Here is an 11,728-nt window from a genome sequence, read left to right as displayed (position 1 = left end):
TGATGGCTGAGTAATATTCCATTGTATATATGAACCACATCTTCTCTATCCATTCATCTGTTGAAGGACATCTCAGCTCCTTCCACAATATGGCTATTGTGGACATGGCTGCTATGAATGTTGTGGTGCATGTACCCCTTCTTTTCACTACATCTGTATCTTTGGGGTAAATATCTAGTAGTGCAATTGCTGGGTCATAGGGAATCCCCTTACACTGTCGGTGGGAATGCAAGCTGGTACAGCCACTCTGGAAAACAGTATGGAGGTTCCCCAAGACATTAACAATAGAGCTAGCCTAGGAATTATTTCTTAATAGAGAAAGAAAGTGGAGGAGGAAAAGGAAGTAGAGAAAAATTACCAATTAGAAATTCTGGAGTGAAAAAGCACAACTGAAATTTAAAAATTGACTAGAGGAGCTCAAATTAGATTTGAGCAAACAGAAGAAAAAATAAACAAACTTGAAGACAGGTCAACTGAGAATATCCAGTCTGGGGAACAGAAAGAAAAAAGAATGAAGCAAAATAAACAGAAGCTCAGAGACCTCTGGGTTACTATTAGGTATACCAACATACACACAATGGGAGTCCCAGAAGGAGAGAAGAGCATAAAAAAATTATTTGAAGAAATTGTTGCCTAGGAGTGCCTGGGTGGCTCAGTTGTTAACCATCTGCCTTTGGCTCAGGTCATGATCTCAGCGTCCTGGGATTGAGCCCCGCATCGGGCAGGGAGCCTGCTTCTCCCTCTCCCACTCCCCTTCTTGTGTTTCCTCTCTAGCTGTCTCTCTCTCTCTGTCAAATAAATAATTAAAATCCTTAAAAAAGAAAAAGAAATTATTGCCTAAAACTTCCCAAATTTGATGGAAAATTTATCTGCATATCAAAAAAGGTCAATATGTCCAGGTAGGATAAACTCAAAGATATCCACATCTAGATACATCATAGTAAAATTGTCAAAAGCTAAAGACATACAGAATCTTGAAAGCAGTAAGAGGAAAGTGACTCTTCACACAGAAGGGATTCTTAACAAGATTAACAGCTGATTCTCATCAGAAACACCAAGACAAAAATGCAGTGGCATGGTATATTTAAAATACTCAAATAAACAACTGTCAACCAAAATTCTACATCCAGCAAAACTATTCTTAAAAATTAGGGAGAAATTAAGACATTACTATTAGATAAATAAAAATGGAGAAAATCTATCACTAGCAGAAATTGACAAATTCTAAAATTCATAAAAAATTATTAGAGACCCAGAATAGCTAAAACAATCTTGAAAAAGTAGAACAAAGTTGGAGGACTCATTTCAATTAAAACAAAAAACAAAAAAACAAAGTCATCTATTACTACAAAGTCACCTATTAGAATGGCCAAAACCCAAAACACTGACAGTATTAAAGGCTGAGGAGGATGTGGAGCAACACAACCTCTTGTTCATTGTTGGTGGGAATGCAAAATGGTACAGCCACTTTGGAAGACAGTTTGGTGGCTTCTCACAAAACTAAACATACTCAGGATGCTTGGGTAGCTCAGTCAGTTAAGCGTCTGCCTTTGACTCAAGTCACGATCCCAGGATCCTGGAATCGAGTTCCACATTGAGCTCCTTGTTCAGTGGGGAGCCTGCTTCTCCGTCTGCCTGCTGCTCCCCCTGCTTGTTCTCTCTCTCTGACAAATAAATAAAATATTTATTTAAAAAAAAAACAAAAAACAAAAAAATTAAACATACTTTTGTCATACAATCCAGCAATTACACTCCTTGGTATTCACCAAAAACGTTAAATAGTTATGTATACACAAAAACCTGCAACCTTATAGTTACCTTATTTATAAGTACGAAAATTTGGAAGCAACCAAGATATCCTTTAGTGGGTAAATGGATCAATAAACTGTGGTACATACAGACAAGGAATATTATTTGGGACTAAAAAGAAATAAGCTATCAAGCTATGAAAAGACATGGAGGAAATTTAAATGCATATTACTGAAAGAAGCCATTCTGAAAAGGCTATCTACTGTATAATTAAACTATATGACATTCTGGAAAAGGCAATACTGTGGAGACAGTAAAAAATCAGTGGTTGCCAGGAGTTGATGGGAAGGGATGAATAGGCAAAGCACCAAGGACTTTTAGGGCAGTGAAAAAAACTCAGTATAATTACCATAATGGTGGATTCATGTCATAATGCATTTGTCCAAACCCACAGAATATACAACACCAAGAGTGAACCATAACAAAAACTATGGTCTTTGGGTGATAATGATATGTCAACATAAGTTCATCACTTGCAACAAATGTATAACTCTGGTTAAGAATGTTAATAATGGAGGAGATTATGCATGTATGGGAGGTAGGGAGTATATGGGAAACATCTGTCCCCTCAGTTTTGTTGTGAACCTAAAACTGCTCTAAAAAATAAAGTCTTAATATAAAAAATAAAACAAAAAGAAAACAAATAAAATAACATTAAACTTTCAGGTGCAAAAAAAGCCAAACAAACTTAGCTACAATAATCAAGACAATGTGATATTACTAACATAAACATAGAAATATAGATTAATGAAATTAAATTGAGAGTCCAAAAATAAACGCTTGTATTTATAGTCATTTGATTTTTGAACAAGGCTGCTAAGATAATGCAATGGGGAAAAAATAGTCTTTTCGCCAAATGTTACCAGGACAACTGGATCTTTAATGTAAAAGAATACAGTTGGTCCCCTACCTCACATCATATACAAAAATTAATTCAAAATGGGCTAAAGGCCTAAATACAAGAGCTATAACTACAAAACTCTTAGAACATAGAAATAAACTGCCTTGACCTTGGGTTTAGCAATGGTTTCTTAGATGTAACAACCAAAGCAGAAGCAACCAAAGAAAAATATAGATAAATTGGACCTCATTAAAATTGGACCTCATTAAAATTAAAAATGTTTGTGCTTCAAAGAACATCATTAAGAAAATGAAAAGGCACCCTGCAGAATGGGAGAACATTTTTGAAAGCCATTTATCAGATAAAATACTTGTATCCAGAATATACAAAGAATTTTCACAACTCAACAATAAACAGACAATCCTATTTTAAAATAGGCAAATGATCTAGAGAGTGAGTATACTGCTAAAAGTGAGTCAGAAAAAGACAAATGCCATATGATTTTACTCATATGTGAAATTTAAGAAACAAAGGAAAAAGGAGACAAATCAACAGACTCAACTATAGAGAAAAAACTGATGGTTCTGAGGGGAGATGGGTTGGGGGGATGGGTGAAATAGGTGAAGGGGATGAAACAGGATGAGCACTGAGTAATATATAGATGAGCACTGAGTAAGGTATAGAGTTACTGAATTGTACACCTAAAACTAATATAACATTATACGTTAAGTATAAGGAACTAAAATTTTAAAAATAGGCAAAGGATTTGAAAAAAGTTTCTCCAAAGAAGACATACTAATGGTCAATAAGCATATACAAAACTGTTTAGCATCATTAATCATTAAGGAAATGGAAATCAAAATCACAGTAAGGTACCACTGCACACTTACTAGGGTAGTATAACAAAAAATGTGGATCCTAACAATTGTTAGAATTAAGTATAAATGTACAAAGCGATCTAGAGCTTAAGGGTATAAAGAAGTTTGCTTTTTTTTAATTTTATTATGTTATGTTAATCACCATCCATTACATCATTAGTTTTTGATGTAGTGTTCCATGATTCATTGTTTGCATGCAACACCCAGTGCTCTATGCAGAACGTGCCCTCTTTAATACCGATCACTAGGCTAACCCATCCCCCCCCTTTCCCCTCTAGAACCCTCAGTTTGTTTCTCAGAGTCCATAGTCTCTCATGGTTCCTCTCCCCCTCCGATTTCCCCCCCTTCATTCTTCCCCTCCTGCTATCTTTTTTTTTCTTTTTTAACATATAATGTATTATTTGTTTCAGAGGTATAGGTTTGCTTTTAAGATAAGCTCTAGACCTCTTTTGTACACAGTTTCCTTCTAGGCTCATTGCCAGCTAGTGTTCACCATAAGAAGTAGGGTGGGCCTTTAGGGTTCCTGCTCTATTACTGGCCATTTATAGACTTGAAAGCATCTTTGTGACACTGTCATTTGTACACTTGATCCTTAGCCAAAAGGCCGAGAAGCGACATGTGACACTGTCATTAGTTAGATGTACAGTTTTGTTGATCTTTCCGCAGATTCTGTGGGAAAAATTAGTTATGGGCTTATATGCCTATATTGATCCTAAGTATAGACTCTTGCCCTGAATCAGTACATATAAAACCCATGAGACTCTGAGAAGGTCAAGGCAGTTGCCTGATGAAGCAGATCATTTCCAATGGACTAAAGGAGGTTTGTATCCTGTACCCCATCACCACTTTATTTTTAACTTTTATCTTTATGACTTGAGACCACAGCTGCCTCAGCTACATGCAAACCTCCCTTATCTATCCTCCACCGAACACTCCACTATAGGAAGCAGACAAATTGGCAAAAGCCTATGTGCGGATGATATTATAAATAGTTACCATGAACAAAAATGTCCTCTGTGGATTGTTGCCCTTGCTTTCTAATTACTACCAGGAAAAATAGAAGATCAATCATTCCAAAATTTAAGTCATTAATTTTGGTAAATATTTTTCATCTTTTATCTGGTCTATAAATAAAATACATAAGAAAAAAAATGTATCAGGGATTGGCTCCAAGCCTCATGGTTTAATCCAGCTTCTCGTGAACTATCTTGTTAATTGTGAGAACAAATATTTTGTTACTAGCTTATCTTGCAAAGCTGACCTGTAAGTACATTGTTTAAAGTTAGAGGTGCTTTACTGTCTGAGGCCTACATTCATCAACATGCACCTAACAGACATTCATAAGCCAAACCAGTGTGACCATAGCACTCGCCCACCCAAATATTGGTTCTGATCCCAAATTACTTTCTGTGTAAAGCCTTGTCTCCACTCGTAGGTATGTCATGTAGAGGAAAATTGGTTTTCTTTTTAACTGAGGTTCCAGTAGCATTTCCTCCACAGTCATGCCTGAGCATCAACTCTTGTTCAGTTGACCTTTAGAGCACGGAATCCTGCATTTAACTGGCCACACAGGGAATATCTACAGGCCAGTTATTTGTCAGGGAACCCACTACTGATCCTGAACCCACTACTGCTCTCTACTTACTAGAAGTTCACTTGAGTCATGCATAGAACTATTCTCACCAAATGATTCATTGCCATTTTTGCAGTAATCCTACACTGGAAACACACTGGAAAGTTAAATGAAACATGTTACATTTACTCTAAGAATATTACTGAGGATGTTATCTGGAACAAGAGGAGAATGTTTGAATCTTGAATCTCTGAAGAAGATATTTTTGTCTTTCTTAAGCAACTGGTTTAATTTTACCTCAAAGACACTCCAAACAATGCAACTGATCCTATTTCCTTCTTCATATTGGCCATAAAGAAACTGTGAGGCAAGTTTGTGGCATACTCTAGTACCCAACACTTATAATGCATGAGTTCATTCTTACTACATCTTATTGTTTTACCTTTATTTTTCCTTGCCTCTATTTTCTCACTAACGAGTATTTGTTTTTCATCTTGGTGTGTATTTTTGTAAGCTGCTTCAGATACATCTTGCAAAGAGGGCAGATATAAATAAATACATTTCTGTAACAGTGCTGTGTGAAGTATAGTTCTACAAAGCAGGATAAAAATCTTATCAGAAAAAGGGACTTCTGTAGAATCTCTGTGGGTAGAAATTCCATTCTCACATAATTAAAAAGTCATAATAGGGATATGTTACAGCCCACCTGACCAGGAAACTGAGATAGAAATGTTAATTGAGATTGTGGAAGCTGCGAAATTAGGCCAGGTGGTAATAATGGAAGACTTTAATTACTCAATCATAGATTGGAAAAATGCCTCACTGGGACAGGGGTTGGAAGTGAGATTTTTAGATAAGAAAAATTACTGTTTCCCAGCAAAGGAAGAGAAGGAGCCTGTGCAGCAGAGAAATATACCTGGCTAGGCTCTGACAATGAATGGAACCTGGTCTGAAAGGTGACGCAAAGTAACTGACAGTGACCACCACACAATTTAATTCCACAGCAAATTTAAATCTACTACATGTCTACTTATTATATGAAAGCATCCTCTGAAAAAAAATGAAAGAATTTTAAAACTCACGGTAACAAACAAGAAAGAAACCAAGAGAATATGTTCAAAGTGACTTATCAGCAATCCAAGAGGTTATAATAACCCTCCGTGGCTAGTTGACAGAGTCAAAAAATGTAACTGCTGGGAGCAGGGGAAGGGAGATTTTTTTCATAAAGCAGGAAAAGAAGCAAGGAAAGTAAACATATAAACCCACAAAATATGGCAGGTTAGGAATAACTTCAAAATTAGATAAATTTAAAAAAAAAGTGATACATATTATAGAGGTTTCCAAAAGGATTGGGAAAAGATTCCTTAAATCTATCAAGGGAAAGAAGACAGTTTGAGAAACAATGGAATCTCTTTAAAATAATGGCACCAAAGTTGAACAAAAGGAGGAAGAAAGAACAAAAGGCTGGATCAAATCTGTCTCAATTTTCAGAGATCCCCTCTTCTAAAATAGCCCTCGAAACCCAGGTAAGATTGAAGACTGCTGCAGATAGTGATCACAAAGCAGAATAATAAGCTAAAGCACCAAAACAAACACAGATCACTTGGGGAGTAAAATATTCAGAAAAGAAATCATGCAACTTTTAGGTATAGTGTATACCTGTAGTGCTACTATAGATGGCCTCCGTCCTAGACATATTAAGACCCACTTCTCTTCTGACAGGCAAGGAACTATGATTAAACAGAGACTTGCTGGATACCATTTTTTTAAAGAAAACCTACTAAAAGGAAGGAGAATATGACTTATGAATGGACATATTAATATACTGCCCTTTTTGGCATCAGATATGTATGTTAGCAATAGATATGTTAAAAATGGTTAACCAAAAATATATTTTTAATTGAACTAAGATTGGGGGAAATGGGCTACAGGGAGACTGTTTTAGACAAGAGGTGGAAAAACACAGTATGTCAGGGGTAGGTTCCAGGCCTAGTGGTTTAACATTTTTCTAAGTGATTTGAAAAATTGAGCAAACAGCAAAATCTCTAATAACTCAGATTATTAAAGAGACACGCTAATAAAGAAAAATCCTACAAATATTTTAGATGGAGCATGTGAATAGAGGAAAAATGGTAGATGAATGATACCTGTACGCATAAATAAGCCAAATTTTCCTAACAAAGGAAGAGCTCCAACTTAAGAAATCTTCCAAACAAAATAACACTCTTCCTAAATTTGCACCCGATTTCTTTCCTTCAAATTCACCTGCCCACTGAGGCAGTCCACAAGGAGTGGAGCCTGCTTTTTCCAGGAGGATGTCTTGGGGCTGCTGGAGTTGAAAGGATGACCCTGTTTAGGGCAGTGGGCTTCAAGAGAAAGCAGCACAACGGGTAGCTGTGCAGAGTTGGGCATTTACAAACCACATTCACATCCAGTACCCCACTGCCTCCTGAAACCCAGCCTGTGGGCAGATGCTCACTTCCTTTACAGATTAGGAAGCTGAGGGTAGTGAACACAATGTGGGCTCTCTGGCTGACCTCCAGGTCCATGCCCCTGCCAGACACCCTTCTCCCAAATGTTAGGATCAAGAGGCACTTTGAAACTTGAAAAAAGGGGAATTTGGAACAAATAAAAAGGATCACACAGCAGGTAATAAACCCAGAAGATTCACTCTCCAAGAAGTAGGGCTGAGGGGAAATGGGAATAAAGGCAAAGGTGTTTGGCAAACTGGGAGAGGAGGGGACAGAGCCAGTTGGCCTCTGGGAGGTCCATCTGGCCATGCTGGAAATATTACGTAAAGCTGCTCTTGCTAAATTAGTCCCAAACTCAAGTTGGTTCTCTGGCCCTGAATGCTTCCTTTCTTTCAGAAGCCCATTCCAGCCCTTGAGGTCTAGACTGCTCTGCTGTGACTGACTCCTGCCATCCAGCCCCGCCCCGTCTCCTCTCCTGTGATGGAGCTGCTCCAGCTCTTCTGATTTAGGGAATTCCCAACCCTCACTCCAGACACCATGCAGCACTGACCTGCAGAGCCCTGGCCTGCTGCCTCCCCTAATCTATTCTGCAGGACTTCTTGGCTGCCACCCAGATTCCCACGCTGGGCACCATGTCTGGTCTTTGTGCTGCCTTGTTCTCTTGTGGGCACAGAAGCAGCAACCACGGAAGGACCTCATTTCAATAGACTGTAGGAAAGCGGGATTTACAACCTTTCACTAACCTGAAGTAGAAGCTGCAAATCAATCTGGAGTCTGTAATCTCCCTGATTGTATCTCTTTAGGAGAAGTTTTAGAAGTGAAGTGGTTTGCAGGTGGTCTCTTTGATGCACATACCTGGGACCAATTGTAGAGCCCCAGCTTGAAGAAACAGGACTGTGAGGGACCCAGTACTCTGACCTCATGCTGAAGTATATATGCCATACACCTTTATTCCGGGTCTGCCTTTTCCTTCCATCTGTGAAGAACCTCTAAATATGTTGGTTCTGAAATGGTTTTGTTCAGCTCCCTATACAAGAAACAATGGTTGTTCAAAAAGGAGCTCTTAAGAAATAATAAAAGAAAGAAATTAGCATTTTGTACTGCTGCATTATGAGGAGGTAGCTGAGGGGGTTTGGGCATTAAACATATATGAGACTCTAAAATTATCACACACAGCTGTTTGTGCAACTGAAAGAAGAGCTGAAAGTAAAGACTTTTTCTCCTGAGTTAAATAAGTAATTTATTAAATGATAATAAATAATAGATACTGGTTTAGCAGGACATGTACCTAATTGCCTACATAAGAGGGACCTAATTTTAAGAGTATTGTGAAGGGACCCCACTGTTGGGATCTGATCCAATCTCTGCTAGGACAGTGCAGTAAAGTGTGTGAGAACATGAACTCTGGAGCCAGGTGGCCTGGGTTCAAGTCCCAGTCTGACATTTAGTAGCTCTGTGACCATGGAAAAGATATTAATGTCTCTGGCCTTGGTTTTCTCATCTATATGAAGGGGATAATGGTTCCAACCCTACAGAGCTGAATAAAAATTTTGAAAGCATGTAGAATAAATAAATGCAGAAACTTACTAACTTTTGAGGCAACTAGACCCCTTTGCCTTACATTGAGCTGAAATTTATCTCCTTATAAAAGTCCACATATTGGCCTGGCTTGACAATATAAAATACTCCCTTTCCACATGACAATCCTTTCAATATTAAAAGACATATGGAATTTCTTTCTTAAAACACTTCTCCTATGTCAATTGTACTTCAGTAATATATACATACATTCATACATACAAATACTTCTCCACACTGGCCAGATGCGTTTCTTCAAATTTATCATATGTGGTAAATTCAATGTGCTCACTAACTCACAGCAGCCAAATCCAAACTCTTTCATAGTTTCTTCCCTGCTGCCTTCCACTATAGTGCTAGAACACCAAATATTTATTTTCCCAGCCCCTCTTGCATCTAGAAATAGACTAGTGGCCAGGTCCTGACCAGGGAAACATCAAGAAAATTTACTTTGACCCTCGATTTTTTGATAAGAGATATTGACCTATGCCGTCCACTTTCTCCCTTCTTCCTGACTAACTCAGGTGTGACACCTGAAGCCATGATGATCCTCTCACAACCACGAAATTCTAGGCCTGAGGATGCTAAAGATGGAAGAGCAGACATACGAAAGAGCCTCGGCCTTGATGGCAGGGTTAAGCTGCTGAATATGTGCTGGTAATTGTCTCTCAACTTCTTGATATGTGAGAAAAATAATCTTCTTGTTTAAGCCAACATTAGTCCAAAAACATCCTAATTAATACAGCTCATAATTTAGTTTGGCAAAGTTCTTATCCTTCTACTTAATCTCCTTTGGATGTAGGTTACTATTTTTTTTTTTTTTTTTTTTTTTTTAGAGAAGGAGGTGTGGAGGGGCAGAGGGAGAGAGAGAGAGAGAGAGAGAGAGAATTCCAAGGAGACTCCATGCCCAGCACAGAGCCCAATGCAGGGCTTGATTTCACAACCCTGAGATCATGACCTGAGCCGAAATCAAGAGTCAGATGCTTAACAAACTGAGCCACCCAGGTGCCCCAAGGATGTATTACTTTGATATCATAATTTTTAAGGGATGGTTCCAATCTATTCATCTGCCATTTTTGATAATTTCCTAAAACTCAGTGTTGAGTCTAAGATCCCATATTTAAATTTTGTAAAGTTCTTGGACATAAAAGTTACCCATAACTGGAAATATAAAAAATATGTTGTCTTGAGGAAAATAATAAGATCTTAAATCTTGCATAAAAACATACTAGTGATGGATTAATGATCTAATTTTTTTAATTGGGAAAGTCCAAGAAAAAATTATAGAAGGATATCAAGAAGACTTTTATACATATGAAGAAAATTCCAGAAGCCCAAAGGAAAAATAAACAGATTTGACCACATAAAAATTAAGTTTCCTTATGTAAAAAGGTAAAATATGAGAAGAGAAAACAATATATGAAATGCAGATAGCGAACCAAGGATTGCTGTTGATAACACAGTTTAAAATTCCTACAAGTCAATAAGAAAATAATTTACTAAAAATTATTATCCAACTCACACAAAAGAAATGTGTCCAGTGAAAATACAGGCTAGATTTGAATAGGCACTAAACCTAAGAAGACACACAGATGGCAAATAAGCACATGAAAAGATGCTTGAGATCATTAGTCATTAGGAAAGATTCAAAACAGAATGGGTTAACACTTCATACCTATTAAAATGTCTAAAATTAAAAAGACTGATCATATCAAGTGCTGGCAATGATGTGGAGCTACTGGGATGATATTGCTGGTGGAATGAAAATGATACAACCACTTTGGGATTTCTTTGTTTTTTTTTTAAGATTTTATTTATTTATTTGAGAGAGAGAGAGAGAGAGGGAATGAGAGGGAGAGGGAGAGAGAATCTGAAGCAGGCTCCACACTGAGCACAGCCCCACAGGGGGCTCAATCCCACAAGTGCGAGATCATGACCTGAGCCAAAACCAAGAATCGGATGCATAACCAACTGAGCCACCCAGGCGCCGCAATACAAACATTTTGGACAAGAGTTTGGCAATGTCTTAAAAAGTTAAACATGTTCTGACTATATGACCCATCATTTTATCTCTAGGTAATTTACTTAAGAGAAATGAAAGCACATGTCCACACAAAGACTTATACATGAGCATTCACTGCAGCTTCACTTGTAATGTCCCCAAACTGGAAAATACCAAATGTCCTTGAAAAGGTGAATGGACAAATTGTGGTATATCCATACAATGGAATACTACTCAGCATTAAAAAGGAATGAACTATTGATACATGCAACAACAAAGATAATCTCAAAATAGTCTGAAAAAGCTAGACGGCAACCACCTCCCCCCCCCGGCAAAAAAAAGTAGGTAGCATATTTTTATACTTATGTAAAATTCTAGAAAATGCAAACTAATCTACAGTAACAGGAAGCAGAGCACTTTTTGCCTGTGGTTGGAGTTGGAGGAAGGAAAGGGAGTGAAAAGAGATTATAAAACAGTACAAAGAAACTTTGGAGAGTGATGAATGTGGTCATTATCTTAAGTGTGGTGATGGTTTCCTAGGTTTATGCACATATGTCAAAACTCATCAAATTGTAC

The sequence above is a fragment of the Eumetopias jubatus genome, unplaced genomic scaffold (assembly GCF_037043125.1).
Source record: "Eumetopias jubatus isolate StellerSeaLion01/CBP00866 unplaced genomic scaffold, mEumJub1_p1.0 scaffold_1, whole genome shotgun sequence".
Taxonomy (NCBI): domain Eukaryota; kingdom Metazoa; phylum Chordata; class Mammalia; order Carnivora; family Otariidae; genus Eumetopias; species Eumetopias jubatus.
This window is presented reverse-complemented; position numbering follows the sequence as displayed.